Genomic DNA, 19,539 nt, shown 5'->3' on the forward strand with positions numbered 1-19,539 from the left:
GACTGAAAATAGCAGGAGGTTTGCAGTTCATGGATTAAGGCTGAAGTCTGAGCACCATGCCCAGCTTCCTGTACGCCAAGCTTCCAGCACAAGACCTGTAATCACATGGCCCGCACTCAAGAGGGCCCCACACAGTGTTCAATGCTTTGCTGTCATTGGCTTGAAATCCTTAGTAATTTAAGAACACGGGACCCCACGCTTCCATTTTGCACCAGGTCCCACAAACAACGTAGGCTTTCCTTCCTCACTGCAAATGGAAAAGTTGGGCATCAAGAACAGGCTTATTTGGGCTTGTTTGGATCAGATGGGATAAGCAAGTCAAACATGCTTTTGTGAATAGCTCTCAAGCTCTATGCAAATATCAGTGTGACTCAGTTATTTGTTTATCGCCATGAGGATTCAGTGTCCTGTGGCTGAGAGACGTGGTTTTTCTGTCCTGGTTTTAAGGACTCTGAAAAGTCTTGCTCAACTGCCCCACCCCAGTCCCTTAGATGCACACAGCCTGCTTAAAAATGGAGAGGTGCCAAGAGCTTCACCTGGCCCAGGTGCCAGCCACTCCCTGCCCCTTTACCTGGAATGCGGGCTCACCTGGGCCCTCACTTCTGCTCTGTCTACCTGGCCCCAGGGATGTTCTCAGGTTTCCCATCTGCCCTCCTCTCTCCTCAGACTGTTCCTGCGGCTCCAGTGTTCCTGGTCCTTGATGAGGAAAGACATACTCTCTTCTCACCAGCTCCCTGGGGACCTCTTTCCACAGAGCTGTTACTACCTCTACCCTGTATTTCCTTAATGCTTCACTCAAAACTCTCCTAGAAGACTTTTCATGTGGTGTCATCAGAGTAAGTACTAAATAAGCAGTAGATGAATCATTATATGAGTCACATAATTCTATCAGGGCCTTGTGCCACTTTTCCCTATTAGGTATATGGCTTAGAGCTCTCCATCAGAATGCATCATTATTACGGATCACTGATTACGATCCCTCATAGGGATCCTATGAGTTCGTGATTCAGTTTGTAAAAAATGCCAGTTTAATTCCTAAAGGAAAACATTTCAAACTATTACAAATGCACGTTGAGTGAGCCACAAGGAGAATGACACCTTGGGAAGGAGGAGAGTGCCATCCCTTGCATCCCCACCGCCGCTGCTCCAGGGGGAGTGACCACCGTACCCCATCTCTGGCTTAAATGACTGCTGTAGTCTTCTGACAGGATTCCTCATCAACACTCCTGTTGCATCTCCAACTGAATCAGCACCACATCCAGGGTCAGGATTTGGAAGATAAATGCACACCATCATTACCTAGATTTAAATTCCTCAACCATCTCCCATACCACCCACCCAGAATGAAATCCAAACTCCTGACCCCTAGCCCCAATAAGGAAACCCTGATCCCTCCCACGTGTTCAGCCACCTCCTCCTTGCTGCTCCCTCCAACCTTTCAGGCTTATTCAGGCCCTCAGAGCATCCCAGCCTTCTCCTTCCTCCCACAGAAGTCTCCTCCACTGTCCAGCTTGTCAGCTGGCTTGGTCCTAGGTATCAGGGGCTACTTAGGTGCTTTTAGGAAATTGCTGCAAGTGAAAGTCAATGAAAGATAAATAGATAACAGATGTGCAGTTTGATGCAGGGGAAGACTGCACGTTTCTCCCCTAAACTGTCCCTGGTGCTTCTCCAGGGGACCTTGGGTTTCCCCAGAACCCAGTTTCTAAGCCACACTCTTACCTCCATCATGATGGGCAGCACTGTGCCACGCTTATGGCGAGATAGCCCTGGTGATAAGCATGAGAATGAAGCATTATTTTCTCCAGCTGGATGTCCCAATGGCCTATCCTCTGCTAGTGTCTCTGTCCCAGGGACCTGTACAGCCCCTCAGCACCCCTGCCTTCCAGACCTGGGCCTGCCTCGTTCCTTCAGTTCAGCACTCCTCACTTCAGCGTCAGCATGACTGGAAACCTGTATTGTGTCTCCTCCTTCAGGTCCCACCCACAGGAGGTGCTCCTAAGGTGTGCTGAGTTCAGTTGTCCTGTTGGCTCTCATGTCCACTGGAGAGTAAGAACGTGCAGCAGAGAAAGAAGAGAAAGACCTGCTTATGAAATCATGTTTAGAAGACTCACAGTAAGTTGCTGCTCAAGGTAAGTGAAAGGCAAGGAGTGGACCACACAAAGCCCCAAATCGGCCCACAGGCTCCATCAAAGGGCAGAATCAGGATGACAAGTGAAGCTTCTGAGCACCAACATGACCCTTGTCCTTAGTTCTTCTCATCACAGTCCTGAACAGACAAGAAACAAGCACATGGGCTGATTCACCTTGTGCATTCTGGAATGTGAGATAAGCGATGAACTCAAAGGCATGGGTCTGCTCAAATGGTAGCAGCCACCACTTGGAGCCCATGCCCTTCACCTCACACAGAAATGTTCCCACCCAGATCCACCGGCTGCGCTCATCTCCCGATTCAAAGGCACTCCCCCTAATAGGCACCCTGCTGCTACTGCCAAGTCGCTTCAGTCGTGTCCGACTCTGTGCGACCCCAGAGACGGCAGCCCACCAGGCTCCCCTGTCCCTGGGATTCTCCAGGCAAGAACACTGGAGTGGGTTGTCATTTCCTTCTCCAGGGGATCTTCCCGAACCAGGAATCGAACCCTGGTCTCCCGCACTGCAGGCAGACGCTTTACCGTCTGAGCTACCAGGGAAGCCCACTTTGAAGGAAGGCATCCTAATTAGAGATCCCAGTTGTCACGCCAGTGAGACTTATTTGGCAAATATAGTGACATAACCTCCTTCTGTAAGATTAGAAACAGGTAACTAAGAAACATCCTGCAAGGCTGGATCTAATTACAAGAATGCTTTGATTGAGTTTTTAAATAATCAAATGATCTGTTTCTTAATTTACAAAATTGATGCAATCTTTAGAAACACAATTTAGCATTGAAGTGACTTTTTTCTTGTTCATTTGTTCTGTTCCTATGTTCCAGACACCTCAGTTTCTTCTGCTCAATGTACATGGTAATCATTTAGAAGAACATTGACAGGGTGACAACTTCCTAAGTTTCTTGAAATGCTTGTCTGTCCCCTGGAATTATAGGAATTGCTGAGTGTGTATGTGAATGTTTGTGTTTCTAAGGAGAGGATCCAGTATCTCATTAGATACTCAGAGTTCTGTGATCTTTCAAAAGCCAAGAATTGCTGCCTGTAAACTTGTTATAAATTGTAAATCTAGAGCAGAACGCCCCACCAAAACATGCATGTTTTTCTCTTAAAAAGGAGAGGAGGGGAGAGTTTTTATAACATTATGAGACACATTCTTTGAAGGGCTGATTTATAGATGTAATAAATAGAGAGCTGAGATCCACAAATACAGTTTACACTAAACAGGCCAGGACACTCAGGATCAAGTTCTAAATGTGATGCCAACTCCCCATGTGATCATAGGTGATTCCTTATTCTTCCTGGGACTCGTTCTTCATCTATAAGCCACACAGAGAAAACACATGGGCTATAAATTATGTCCTGCAATTAAGTCTCTGTCTTTAAAGAATATGTATACATATCTGGACTTTATATACAACTTTTTTTCAACTTTTCACATATTGAGGAATCTACTTGCTATTTACACTTACTTGCAGATGTTTTATGTTACAAGTTCAACCTCTGAGGTGTCCTCACACCTCCTGTCCAAATACCTGGATTTATGCTGCATGCTCGACTTTGCACGCAAACTCTGAGACCTAGTTCAGTACTCTTCTTACTTTTCCTTTGTTGCACAACATCTAGTTATTAACAGGCGTTTAACTTTTAGATGGGCGTTCTAAATTCTAATAACGGATTTAAGTATTTTGGAAGATGATAAAGAAATTGCATTCATATCTGATGAAGTGTCAGTGATCTCATAATTCATCTGAGGGAAAAAACACAGGCTGAGAAGGGGATATGATTACTCACATGAAGTATGCCAGGTCATGGAGGCAGGGGCTGTCATCTCTTTTGTCATGGGCCTGGGTGCACCAGGCTAGATGCGTCTTGTCTTGATTAGGCCAATGACGGCTAAGTGTAAGTCATTAAATACTGATAAGCAAGTGCTTGGAAAGTGGGGAAGGTATACAATTGCCCTCAGGGTCACGCTCTGCATTCCTGACTCATTAGATACTGAGAAAACTGGGGTTTGGCTGAAAGGATCTGTACTGGTTCACTTGACCCAACTAACCAGGTTCAGAGTCTGAAGCTTTTGTACGTAGGCTCCCTGCAAGTCAAAGGCTCCCTGCACTGTCCTCTCTCCTCCCTTCCTGAGATATTTCCAATCAATCATATGTGAGAAATCATTGGTATAATTCTCTATGACAAAAGATACTGGAGATTAACAAAAGAAAGATAAATTTATTCTGACTCTTTTCAAGTTGCTTTCAATAGTACATCCATCCATCTATCATCTATCTACCTACCTATCAATCTATCACCTGTTATCTATTTCTCTTTACCTGTCATAGATCAAAATAATCAGCCTAAGAGAAAATCAAAGGGCAATAGAAACTCAGAAGAGGGAAAACTTGAGTGTTGGTAAGGGGCTAAGGAATATATTTTAAATTTAAATACTTTTCTAAAGGTCAACTTGTCTATAGAGATAGATAAGAAAAGACTACAACCTCTGGGTTAAAGGAGAAAGTAAGTGTACATGGCTCTTCTCAAGGGAAAGGCAGCTTATAGGAATGAGCATAAAGATAAAAGTGCAAAATAATTCGGGATGTAATTATCAGAATAAGAAAGAAGATGAGTCTACATGGCAGTCAGTTGAAATTCATATAGTGTTTGTTGTTCTGGTTTTTGTTTAGTTGTTTTTTTTGTTTTTGTTTTTTTTTAAATAGAATAACCTTTTGGGAGAGTATGCCAGCCACATTGTGCTAGGTTGTGGTGACATGCATACCTCCATCCATAGCCCTGTAATGGTTGGTGTCCTAGGGCAGGACTGTGAGACCCAGGAAGAAATTTGGGAAAAGGCAATTCGTGGGGTAGCTGGGTACCTGGATTGGAGAGCAAGAAGGTCAGGTTGGAATCCTGAATCTAACACTTTTTGTGTCATCTTAGGCTTTATTCTCTGCACCTCAATTTCCTCTTGTGTAAAACAGGCATTAAAAAAACACACCTAATTTATGGGGGTTTGTATGGATTAAATAAATTGATACACATTTAGAACAGTGAGTTCTACATAATTATTAGCTAATAATAAACTATTTATTATTAGTCAACTCCCCTGAAAAATAGCAAAAGAAAGCAAAAAAAAAATGCAGAAGGCAATGTGTGGCTTTCTCAGAAGCTCAAATAAAAGGTGTAATCAATGGGCTCTAGCCTTTGTATTTGAGGAAAGTCTCCACGGGCTCATCTCTCCTCTTCCTCCCTGAGGGCTTCAGCTACTTCCGGTACATTGACCACACCTCTGTCCTTTCTCAAGTTCAGATCATTGTGTTGGTCTCTAGCCCAAGAAGTCTGACTTCTCTCATCAGAATTGAAACATCAAAAACTGGATCTGTTGCATGGCAGGGCATTCCTTCTTCTTCTGACTCACAAATACACCACATCCATTCAGGAAGTCTAGCCTCCTGATTTAGCGAATGGCCTTTCCATCTGCCCCTTCCCCGCTTGCAAGGAATCTGGGTAGGTCAAGGGCACCTCTCCTCACTCGCTGCATGCAGTCAGTCTTATCATTTCTGGCCCTAAGCTATTGCACTCTCTTCTCCTTCTCTCCCCAGTAGAACCCCAGCAGCCCCCTAAGTTGACCTGCATCCTCTGCTCACAGGTTCACCCTGTATAAGCCAAGTACATCCCCACCTTCCTGGTCAGAGAACGGTAAACAATCTAGGCACCAACAGACATATCCACCACAGATTTCCTATCGAGATGCGATAGGAAGAAGCTGGACCGTGAAGCACTATGGGACAGAAACACAGGGAAGAATATTTTCAGCACAGACTAAAGATGGTTCACTAATGTGTATGTGAAAGTTCTTCAGTTCTGGGGACAGGGCAGAGCCCTGTGGTATGATTGCACAGCTTGGCATATACAGCCTAAGATGTGACTGGAAGGGCTTGTTGAGGCTCAACCACTGAAGCCTGAGTGCTATGTTTAGCCATGTTAATTATCTTCAGGAAACTTAAATCCTGGAGACACAGCATCAATAAGAATTAGCACTTTATAAACGTGAAAAGATTTTTGTGTGTACAATTTTTCAAATCCATCGAGTGGTGTATCAGGTGAAATCCCATAAACTGTAATAAAACCAGCTAAGGCACTTCAAATTTGATTCAAAGACCCACAGTGTTCTGGGATAGATTACTCTGGCCTGCTGACACCTGGCTCCAACCAGGAAAGCAGATCTTGGAGAAATGAAGACAACTCAGGGGTGAAAACTTACAAACCTCCTGGGTTCACGCATAGTTCACTTTGAGTTTACAGTGAGGACTCAGGACATTTATCATCTTATCTGAGCACGTTTATCTACTTCATAAGAGTGATGAGCTCATGTTTATGATCTTGCTTTTGACTTCCAGGTTTCCCATGAGACTTAAGAAGGAGCCCATAAATAAGTGTTTATCTCTCTCTCTAACATAATCCAAGCTTTGTTAAACTGGAAGTTATAGTAAAAAATAATTTCTATATGTCTGAGTAAACAAAAACATACTGCCACTCATGTAAGTAAAAAAATATTTAAAAAAACACATTTTGTATCTGGCTGGTAACATGTGTGTGTGTGCTTGCTAAGTTGCTTCAGTAGTGTCCAACTCTTTGCAACCCCATGAACTATAGCCCACCAGGTTCCTCAGCTCACAGATTCTCCAGGCAAGAATACTGGAGTGGATTGTCATGCTCTCCTCCAGGGTATCTTCCCAAACCAGGGATTGAGCTGGAGTCTCTTGTGTCTCCTGCATTGGCAGGCTTGTTCTTTACCACTAGCACCACCTGGGAAGCCTAAGTCTGGGATACAGACATTCATTTTTAATAGACAATTTATTTGCTATTGTGTAAGCAAACAGTACTGTGTGCAAATATAAATTATACAGTCTTATTTAAAAAATATAAGTTAAAATCTGATAATATTAATAGCTGTACAATCTCTCATCTTATAGTTCCTTTCATCTCTGAGCTTGTAACATTTTCTAATCTTTATTTCAACATTTCTGTGCTATTTCATAACAGAATGCAAAGTGACAGAAATCATTAGTGATTTCACTCTTACCCTACGGCTAATTTCTAAGTTTTAAGACAGAATATTTATCAGAGATATTAATAATTATTTTTCTAGAAAGAGACCATTAATTTTACAGCTGTCTTCTTTTGTAACTATTTAAATCTATACATTTTTGAGGAGAGTATAAGATGTATTCCACAATTTTTAAAACAATTTTCACCCATATAAAAATATCTTCTGATTTTTACTTTCTTCTTTGACTGATGTTGCTTATTAATTTCTACCAATCTGGATTTTCCAGGTCTCTTTCTGTTATTTATTTCTGATTAATTCTGCTGTGATTAACAAATATACTCTGTATGATTTGAATCCTTTTACATTTATGGTAATTTATTTTAAAGACCAGAATACTGTCTATTTTAGTAAATGTTTTCCAGGAACCTGAAGAGAATATGTCTCCTGCTTTTGAGTGAAGTTTCAGAGATCTCAATTAGGTCTTTCACTGACAGCACTGTTTAAGTCATCTTTTTCTGAACTGATCAATTCCTAATTAGGTGGTTGTTGGAGAAAAGATATTCTGCCTTAAATGGTATGAGATGTCTGAAAACATGACACAGAGGATCAGACAAATGAGAAGCGCCCTGAGTTATTTGTGTGATTTACATCTGGAGAGGAGGCACCACACCCCACATGGGTTAGCTCCATGTGGGGTTGCATTTAGCAAGAGAATGAACAGCCAGGGACGGTGGAAGGCAGGCCTTGTGGTAGCAGGAAGGTGGAATGACCCTTGATTCCTATAAATGACTTGTTTGAATAGTTTTGCAGCCTGGCAGTGGGGTAAATCCAGTAGACTGATGACAAGAAGTGGGTAGCGGATCCAGTTTATAGGGAAACGAGCTGGGTGGGGAGACTTTCCTGCTAGTCGGGGAGCAAATCTGGAGAGAGTAGGGGAATTTGAGCTTAGGCTTCTGAAGCCCTGGGAGGTGCACAGATGCTGAGGCTGCATTTAAAATTGTAGGTCCTTCCGTATGATATCCTTGCTGATTTTTGTTGTTGTTGTTGCTCCACTATTCTGTTAATTGCCAAGAGAGGAGTTTTGACATCTTCAACTTTAATTTTCAATTAGTCTATTATTTTAATTTTCATCAGTTTATATTTCATGTATAGGAAAGCTTCTTTATCAGATTTGTTTATCCAATACATATTTAGAATTGTTCTGTCTTCTTGCTAAATTGGGGCTTCCCAGGTGGCTAGTGATAAAGAACCTGCCTGCCAACGCAGAAGATATAATAGATGCAGGTTTGATCCTTGGGTCAGGAAGATCCCCTGGAGGAGGGCATGGCAACCCACTCCAGTATTCTTGCCTGAAGAATCCCATGGACAGAGGAGTCTGGAGGGCTACAGTCCACAGGGTCCCAAAGAGTTGGACATGACTGAAGCAACTTAACAAGCACACACTTGCTGGGTTGACCACTTTGTTGCTATTGTTCAGTGGCTAAGTCCTATAGGACTCTTTGCCACCCAAGGACTGCAGCACACCAGGTTTCCCTGTAATTTCCCTCATTATCACACATAACATTCTGTTAACTCATGTCTGCACTGACATTAATTAGCTCCAGGTTTGTATGTATGGGCATTTGTTTTATGGTGCTTTACTTTATTGTGCTTCACAAATATTTTGGTGTTTTTACAAATTGAAGATTGTGACAACTCTGCATCAAACAAGCCTTTGGGTGTCATTTTCCAGCAGCATTTGCTCATTTTGTCTCAAAATTACATTTTGGTAATTCTTCTGATACTTCAAATCCTACAAGAGCAAAAAGATTCTGACTGCTGAAGCCTCAATGATGGTTAGTATTTTTTAGCAATAAAATATTTCTTAATTAAGGTATGGTCATTGTTTTTTTGACATAATGTTATTGCACACTTGATAGACCACATTATAAAGGTAAGTTTTATATGCATTAGGAAAGCTAGAAATCCATATAACTCACTTTACTGTGATATATGTTTTATTGTAATGGTCTAGACCTGAATCCATGATAATTCTGAAGGACACCTATACGGTATAGCTTTTCTCATACCTTCTCTTTCTACACTATTAATATCACTAAGTCCTTTTATTCAATTTTTGTATTTTAATCAGAGTGATTATGCCACTTACGTTTAATGAATTATGAACAGTTGGCCCCAAGGTTCAGGGATGTCAGCCTTCTGCAGCAGTTGGAAATCTGCATGTAACTTGTAGTTAGACCCACATATATGCTGTTCCTCTTTATCTGCACGTCCTCTGTATCCACTGTTCTGCATCCTTGGATTCTACCAACACCAGATTGTATAGCACTGGAGTATTTACTACTGAAAAGATCCACACATAAGTGGACCCTTGCAGTTCAAATCCAAGTTATTCAAGGGTCAACCATACTTGTGTTTGTGTTTATGTTTACTATTCGCTTTCTATCTTTTTTTCTTCATCTTTTACTTTTTTTAGGTTCACTGAGTATTTTTCAGTATTCCATTTTCTCTCTTCAGTTGGCTGCTTAGCTACAGTCTAATTTTTTTATTGCTCAGGGTTTATAATTTGTAGCTTTCACATATCATAATCCAACTTTATGAAATAAACTATATCAGTATACTACCATTTCATTTGCCTGAAAATTTTGTTGTTGTTTCTTTTGTCATGCATTTTCCATTGACAGATGGTCTATTCGGTTATAAATCTGTAAATACATTCTATTATTTTTGCTTACTGTATTGTACATTGTCTATTATCTTTTCTCAGATTAACATTTTGTTACTTCTTAATTAAGCTTTTTATTTTGAGAAAATAATAGATTCACCTGCAGTTATAATACAGAGAAATGCAATATAATATATTAATACTTTATCAAATTTTACCCATTGAGAACATCTTGAAAAATTATACTGAAGCAACACAACCAGGATTTTGACTTTTAAACAGTCAAAATACAAATATTTTATCACCACAGGATCCCTCATGTGGTCTTATATTTAAAAACACACTCACTTCACTAGTTAGTGGTTTCCACCTACACGCCTACAACCCTATTCCATTTCTATAATTTTGTTATTTCAACAATGTTATGTAAATAGATTTGTACACTATGTGACATTTTGGAACTATATTTTTCACTCAGTTTAATTCTGTAAAGAACTTTCCATGTTGTTACATATATCAAAATTCAGTCCTTTTATCACTGAGTAATATTCTTTAGCATGGATGTAACACAGCCTCTTTGCACAATGACTTGTTGAAGAACATTTAAATTGTTTCCCATGAGGAACTCCTTCCAATAAAACAGCAATGAATATTCATATAGAGATTTTGTGCGAAAGTAAGTTTGCACTTCCCTGTGATGAGGACCCAGAGGGCAGTTGCTGGTTGAGAGCAATCAAATTGCATAACTCTTTACTTTTTAAGAAGCTACCATATTGTTTTCCAGAGTGGCTCTCCCATTCTACATTCTTACCAGCATTTGGTACAGTCACTATTTTTTATTTTAACTATATTTATTTTATGTAACTGTTCAGAAAAACATCTATTTTTGCTTTATTGACTAAAGATTTAGACTGTGTGGATCACAACAAATTATGGAAAATTCTTAAAGAGATGGGCGTATCAGACCACCTGACCTGCCTCTTGAGAAATCTGTATGCAGGTCAGGAGGCAACAGTTAGAACTGGACATGGAACAACAGACTGGTTCCAAATAGGAAAAGGAGTACATCAAGGCTGTATATTGTCACCCTGCTTCTTTAACTTATATCGAGAGTACAACATGTGAAATGTCAGGCTGGGTGAAGCACAAGCTGAAATCAAGCTTGCCAGGAGAAATATCAATAACCTCAGATATGCAGATGACACCACTCTCATGGCAGAAATTGAAGAACTAAAGAGCTTCTTGATGAAAGTGAAAGTGGAGAGTGAAAAAGCTGGCTTAAAACTCAATGTTCAGAAAACTAAGATCATGGCATCCAGTCCCATCACTTCATGGCAAATAGATGGGGAAACAATGGAAACAGTGACAGACTTTATTTTGGGGGGCTCCAAAATCACTGCAGTTGGTAACTGCAGCCATGAAATTAAAAGATGTTTGCTCCTTGGAAGAAAAGTTGTGACCAACCTAGACAGCATACTAAAAAGCAGAGACATTACTTTGTCAACAAAGGTCTCTCTAGTCGAGGCTATGATTTTTCCAGTAGTCATGTATGGATGTAAGATTTGGACTATAATAAAGCTGAGCACTGAAGAACTGAGGCTTTTGAACTGTGGTGTTGGAGAAGACTCTTGAGACTCCCTTGGACTGCAAAGAAGTCCAAACAATTCATCCTCAAGAAAATCAGTCTTGAATATTCATTGGAAGGACTGATGCTGAAGCTGAAACTCTTAATACTTTGGCCACCTGATGCAAAGAACCAACTCAGTGGAAAAGACCCTGATGCTGGGAAAGACTGAAGGCAGGAGAAGGGGATGACAGAGGATGGGATGGTTGGATGGTGTCACCAACATGATGGACATGAGTTTGAGTAGGCTTTGGGAGTTGGAGATGGACAGGGAATCCTGGCATGCTGCAGTCCATGCGGTCACAAAGAGTCGGGCACGACTGACGGGCACGACTGAGCAACTGAACTGAACTGATTCTGACAGGTGTGAAGTGGTATCTTTTTGTGGTTTTGATTCACATATGGCACCCCACTCCAGTACTCTTGTCTGGAAAATCTCATGGATGGAGGAGCTTGGTGGGCTGCAGTCCATGGCGTCGCTGAGGGTCGTACATGACTGAACAACTTCACTTTCACTTTTCACTTTTCACTTTCATGCATTGGAGAAGGAAATGGCAACTCACTCCAGTGTTCTTGCCTGCAGAATTCCAGGGACAGGGGAGCCTGGTGGGCTACTGTCTATGGGGTCGCACAGAGTTAGACACGACTGAATTGACTTAGCAGTAGCAGTGGTTATATGATATTGAACATCTTTTAATGAACTTATTTGCCATCTGTGCATCCTCTTCAGTGAAATATCTCTTCATGTTTGCCCACTTTCTAATTGGTTTGTTCTTTTTTCTTTACTAATGAATATTGATGTGTATCTAGAATATTATATTCTAGATACACATCCTTTATCAGCTATGTACTTTACCATATATCTTCCCATTCTGTAATTTTCTGTTTTTATTCTCTACATGGGATCATTCATGGAACAAAAGATTCTCTATTTTGACAAGGTTCAATTTATCAATTTTCCTTTTAATGCATTTTGTTGTTTATTTCAAATCTAAGAATTATTTTCATAACCCTGGATTCTGAAATTTTTCCTACATTATTTTTCCCCCAAATTATAATTTTCCATTTTATATTTGTTTGTCATTTATTTTGGATTGATTTTCACATGTGTTTTAAGGCTAATGTTAATATTATTATACTTTTGGCCTACAAATGTCCAGTTGCTCTAAGAATCATTTTTGAAAAGTCCTCCATTGTATTTATTTTATGCCTTTGTAAAACCCAGTGCAGCATATTTGTGTCAGTCTATTACTGAATTCTCTATTCTGTTCTCTTGGTCTGTGTGTCTATCCCTCTACCTATAGCATACCCGTCAATCTTTGTCAGCAATTTGATTATATAGTAGTCTTAGAATTTTGTAGTCCTCTTGGTTTACTCTTATCAAAATTGTTTTCACTCTTCTAAAAGCTAAAACATAAACAAATATTCTTTACCTGTAAATTTCAAAATAGCCCTGTTTACAAAAAATGTTTTTGAGGATTTTATAGTTTCTATTTTGAGTCTTCCAATTCATGAACATAATATGTCTTGTCAACCTTTAAAACAAATAGAGTAAAAAGTTGAGCCAGCAGAATTGTATTTATTCAGGAATAACAGTATTCCTTTTTAGTGTTTTAACTGCTCCATGATCTGTAGTAATATCCCCCTTTACATTCCTAATGTGATTTTTGCTTTATATCTTTAATATTTGTCAAATTTTCTAGAGGTTTATCAAGTTTATGATATTTTTCAAGAACAAGGCTTCTGTTTTATGATTTTCTACTGTTTCCTTGTTTTAAATTTTATTGATTTCTGCTTTTATTTTCATTATTTCTATCTTTTCACTTGCTTTGGATTAATTTTGTTTTTATTTTTATAATTTATTGAGATAAGAACTTAGATTATTATTTATGACATTTTTTTCTAACTGATGATTTATTGCTATAAATTTCTTTCTCACCACTGCTTTAGCTGTGTTCCACAGATTTCAATTTTTTAATAAAAACTCCTTTCAGTTCTAAAATATTTTCTAATTTTTTAAAACTTTTTATTTGATTCATGGATTATTTAGAAGTCTGTTATTTAATTTTTAATTATTGGCAGATTTTCCTATTGTATTTGTATTATTGATATTTAGTATAATTTCCTTAGGATCAAAAACTTCATAATTTCAGTTTTTCTAAATTTTACAAGGTTTGTTTCAAGGACACTGATATGGTCTATATTGGTGAATATTCCAACAGCATTTGGAAAAATATATAATAAATACATGTTACTGTCTTGGGTAAAATTTGCTACAAAAAATAATTGGATACCATTGGTTGACTATGTTGATCAGATCATTGATACTCTTACTATCTTTTTATCCAAGAGTTCCATACACTGTTTATTTTTTTATTGTCAGTTTTGCTTCAACCATTCAATATGATTTTAAAAGCTCATAAGAAGTAGGGCAGCTTATTACATTTGCATTTAGTTTGTCAGCAGAAAATTTTTTCTCAGTTTTTTTTGTATCTAAAAATGTTTTTATTTCCTCATTTCTATGGGATGTTTTTGCAGGAATTATAATGGACGGTTGGTAATTTATGTCTTTACTGAAAATGTTGTACCACATCCTTCTGTCCTCCAAGGTTTCAGATGAGAAATCCACTATCATTCAAGTGGCACCTTCACTTTGACTGCATTCATGATGCTTGTCTTTGGTTGTCAGAGATTTAATGATCATGTCTCTTCACATGTAATTCTTTGTTGTTTTTCCCCTGCTAATTTCAGCTTTTTGAATCTGTAAGTTTTAGTCTTTCATCAAATCTGGGAGTTTTCAACCATTTTTTCTTTGAATATCTTTTCAATCTTCTCCTTCTGGGACACCAGTTATATAAATGTTAGCTTTTTTGTTCCACTTTATGTTTCTCTGTAGTTTATATTGAGTAAATCTATTGATCTGACTATGAATTCACTGATTCCAATCACTGACACTCATTTTACTGAGCTCATTTAGAGAGGTTTGTTTGTTTACATCTGTGATTTTACTTTTCAGTTCTATATTTAAATTTGAATCTTTCTTATGACTTTTATTTTTTTGTTGAAATTTTCTATTTTTTAATTTTTTTCAAAATAATTTAAAAAGACTTGTTAGAATGTTTAATTTTCACTGCTTTAAGATTCTTGACAGAGTTCTAACATCTGATTCATCTTTATATTGGTGTCTTTTCTCATTTGTATCTTGATATTCCTGGTTCTTCACATGACAAGTAACTCTCAATTATATAAAGCAGCCACCTCCCTACTGAGGTGTGAGATGTGGCATGAAGGCCAAGCTGGCGTGTATGATGTTTCCCTATGGGCCCTGCCAACACCCTGGCAGAGTGAGACGCTGAACACACTGCCTCGCTCAAGATGAAAACAGACATCTGGCTCCACCCTAGCTCTGCTGGTGAAGAACCGTGTGCAAATGGGGCATTACCTTGTACCACCTCATTTCCTTTGATTACGGGTGTAAGAAATTTCTTTCCAGACCCTGCTAACACCAGAAGATGGGAGCTAGGAAGTGGAGTGGAGTCATTATAGCCAGATGACATTGGTCAGGAAAAATATGACAGGAATATAAACTTAAATTAGTAATGTTTTCTGGAACTTAGTTTTTCAATTTGCATCAATTGAATGATGCAAATTGATGCAAATTGTCTTCTAAATACTTAATATTTTACCCACTATGTTTCTCAGAATATGTCCTAATACACAACCAAAATAGTAGCAATGCTATATTCACAAAGATGGTCATTATAAAATAAATGTCATTAAAAATGAGACATATGCAGTATTAAGGATAACATTTGCCTACATTAGTTACATCTACAAGAGGATATATGAAGTCATTAATATTTATGCAAAGGCTCATAGTAACAAGAGAAATATTCATTTCAGAATTTTAATTGAAAGAAAGCAATGTAAAATCATTACTAAATTATTTCAGGCATATAAAATTACATATTTTTGTGCTTTTCACTAAAATCAACAATTACATAAGGTTCAATCTAATAAATTAACAAGTTGAATATGAGAACTTTTAAGGCACTAGTCTATGTAAGCAGAAGTATCAGTCAGAATGAGATAGGCCGTGCTAAGTAACAAACTGCTCCCAGTGGCTTGCAAAGTAAAGGTTTATTTCTTGCTATTGTTTCATGCCTGTTGTGACTGAGGGAAGACTTCTCTCCGCTGGGCCTACAGAAGTTCAAGGGAGAAGGAAATTTCCATGTCTATTACCTCTAAGAGATTACAGGAAAAATAAAATATTCCAAATCATACGACAGCTCTCAAAGCTTCCACTGTGAATTGGCAACGGACATGAACCCAATAGTCTTTTCTACAAAACTATAAAGTCAAATGGTTTTTTAAAAAATTGAAGTACAGTTGAATTTATAATGTTTTATTAGTTTCAGGTGTACAGCAAAGTGATTCAGTTATATATATGTATACATATATATATATTCTTTTTTCAGATTCTTTTCCATTATACAAGATATTGAATATAGCTCTCTGCACTGTACAGTAGGTCATTATTATCTATCATATATATAGTAATGCATATCTGTTAACCCCATCTCCTAATTTATCCCTCCTTCACTTTCCCCTTGGTAACCATGAATTTGTTTCCTATGTCTGTGAGTCTATTTCCATTTTGTAAATAAGTTTATTTGAATGCTTTTGAGGTAGGTATACTGAAGAAAACCACCTCATGGATCTTTTTTCTATCAACATTTTTACTTTCCTATGTAAAAGCAGACTAAGAAATCCAGCCTATAATTTTAAATAGTCATTTTTCTCTGTAGCATAGATTCTTAAATGATCATCAGAAACCTTGTTACAGTTTCACACAGTATTTCTGAAAAACAGTGGTAACCAGACCTGACTCATGGTTGATTACTAGTCAAGGTCTTAGTCAGGGTATTGATTATTTCAGCTGAAATTCTCCCTGAGTTTTATAAGCTTTTAACACTCTCAAGAAAGAGCATGGTTTATAAATAAAACCCCCATTCCCAGTAATTTAGATTTATTATGCAAAGATAAAAATATGGTTGGTAAACTCATGTGCTTTGTACCTCGTTTAAACTTGTACCAATTTACTCTGATTATGATAATGAGAAAGCTGAATCTACATTGGTATTTTGGATCAGTGGGAAGTTTTTTTCTGGGCAAGAAGATATTCACTTAGCTGTTAAGAAATGGCACGCTCAAACATTGCTTAACATGAGGAGTTCTAACTTGTTCAAGCTCTTTTCATTATGACTTTGAATCCCTTTTGGAACCCAAAGTAAGGTGAATAATACTTTTGGCAACTGCAGGAGCCATAGGTGGGTACAATCCTGACCTCTGCTCGATGGAATTGATATCAGAGAGCTCAGCATATGGCCCATTTTCTTGAGTCAGCATAATTCCAAGGTAAAGGGAAAATCTTTTGGCTTCCTTTTAGAAAGCAGAACTCAGAATCTGTCCTGAGTTATGTGTGGTAGTAAAGGTTTTGACATCAGAAAAGACTGAAGAAAAGAGAAATAAAGATTTATCCAGAAACCCAAGGAAGATCAGTGTGTGTTTGCACTAGGAAATCGTCTTGGGGTCAGGATCAGAATGTCAGCAAAGGGCAAATAGGCCAATAGGCCAGACTTCCTCTAGGATTACGAGAACATCTTGTAAGCAAGTTTCTAACACTACACTTGATGGAAAATTTGTAAGCAGATTCATCTGTCCTGGGAGTTACTGTGTGTACGTTTGGGTGTTCAGTTGTGTCTGACTCTTTGCAACCGCATGGACTGTAGTCTGCCAGACACTTCTGTCCTTTGAATTTTCCAGGCAAGAACACTGGAGTGGGTTGCCATTTCCTCCTCCAGGGGATCTTCCTGACCTAAGGATGAAACCTGAATTTCATCTCCTGCTTTGGCCGGCAAGTTCTTTGCTGCTAGCTCTACCTGGGAGTAAGCAGTGTAAAATGATTTTCGTTGATTGCAAACTCTGTGCCAAAACCTGATCATATTACTTAGATACTATTATTTAGTCTTCCTAAACATCATATGAAGTAAGAACTATCCGCTTTCTGTTCCATTCAGGAAACTAGTTTGGAGGCTTTATCTAACTTCTCCATGGTCCATGCAGGTAAAAGAACAGATTTGGAATCTGAACCCAAGTTTCTCTAATATTAGACTCTGTGTTATTGTTACTATTTTTAGTTTATTTTAAGCTAGTGATAAATGGCTTATGATTAATAAAGGCAAAGGATGAATTAATATATCTGACATGTTAGCTTTGTATATGGTATAATAAACTTAATTTTCTTCTTGATTGCTATCAAGCTGAGTTGTACAATATTTTAAAAATCAAAGTAACGCTTTGTCAGGTAGTATGTTTTCATATAGATTCCATTCTTATTTCTAGCATTCTTATTCCTTCTACTTCATATGTCTGTGAGCAAACTGGACTTCAGTGGCCTTGACCTGAAGCAGTTTGAAGCAGAATTTCAGTTCCCCAGCCAGAGACAGAAATCAGGTCGTGGCAATAAGAGTGCTGAATCGTAGCCACTAGATCACCAGGGACCAGTAGCCAGTGACAAGGCCCTGTGCCATCAGCTGTGCAGAAATGAGTTTCCACAGAGAGACAGAAAGCCGTGAAGCCAAGTGTTTACTAGGAGTAGAAGAGTACAGTAACTGTGGATAGCCACATGGGTGGACTCCGAGAGAGCCACCCCTCATGGTAGCTCGAGTCACTTTTACAGGGCATTTCTTCCAGGTTTCCTTTGGCCAGTCATCTTGCTCTGCCTGGTTCTGAGCAGTATTTGGTTTTTCTCAGGGTCCTCCCACATGTGCACACATCTCTTAGCCAAATTGATTCTAGCAAAAAGGCCTATGGGTAGGTTGACATCGTTTCCTTTTTGACCTCCAAGGAGCTTTTCTTCTATGTATAGTCTGAAAGGTCTCCTTGACTTCAAAACTGAGAAATTTGTGATCTCTTTATGTCTTATCTGAGCAGGGCTCAGCTCTTCTCTTGCTCTTACTTTCTTGGAGTACCTGTCCACAGGGGACAGACTACAACTGCTTAGCCTTGGACCCATCTATCTCCCACCTCAACACCAGTATACACTCCTTCTTTATTCTAGATTTATATACATTGACACTGAAGTTGGTCAGTCGTGTCCGACTCCTTGCAACCCCATGGACTGTAGCCTACCAGGCTCCTCCATGCATGGAATTTTCCAGGCAAGAGTACTGGAGTGGGTTGCCATTTTCTTCTCCAGGAGATCTTCCCAACCCAGGGATCGAACCCGGGTCTCCCGCATTGAAGGGAGACCGTCTGAGCCACCAGGTAAGTCTAATATGTTTTAATACCTAGGAAGGTGAGACCCTCCATTATTCTTTATATTAATTTCCTTGGATACTATCAGACGTTTACTCTTTCTTATATAGCTTAAAGTATTCTTAGTCAGTTGAAAAATACTGTAATTAAAACTGTGAACTTATTTTAATGTATATACAATCTAATTTGTATATTGCTCATTAAATAAGATTTAGTAAAACTGTGTTTGAGAAAATACTAAGCCTTTTCATGTGTTCATTTCTCATTTTTTGTGTTCTAATAGGACTATATAATTTTTGTTTTTTTCTTTTTTCAGATAGATCATTCCTAATAAAATAATCCCTAAAGACTTTTGGCTTTCTAAAGTTTTACTGGCTTTTGATTCAAGAAAAAGCAATTTCCATTTTTGTCTGTAGATGTTGAACTAAATAATTTTAATGAAAATGTAAAATAACTAAAGCCATAAAAAAGTCAAATGTCATAAAATTACATGCTTATCACAGGCAGTTATATATCAATTATACCTTAAAGTGAAAGTGAAAGTGAGGTCGCTCAGTCGTGTCCAACTCTTTGCGACCCTGTGGACTGTAGCCTACCAGGCTCCTCCGTCCATGGGATTCTCCAGGCAAGAATACTGCAGTGGGTTGCCATTTCCTTCTCCAAATTATACCTTAACAAGATGTATAAATAGACAATTTCAATCACAGTATTTGAATCCTATGTACCTATCAAAATATTTCAAAT

The sequence above is a fragment of the Ovis canadensis genome, chromosome 4 (genome assembly GCF_042477335.2).
Source record: "Ovis canadensis isolate MfBH-ARS-UI-01 breed Bighorn chromosome 4, ARS-UI_OviCan_v2, whole genome shotgun sequence".
NCBI lineage: Eukaryota > Metazoa > Chordata > Mammalia > Artiodactyla > Bovidae > Ovis > Ovis canadensis.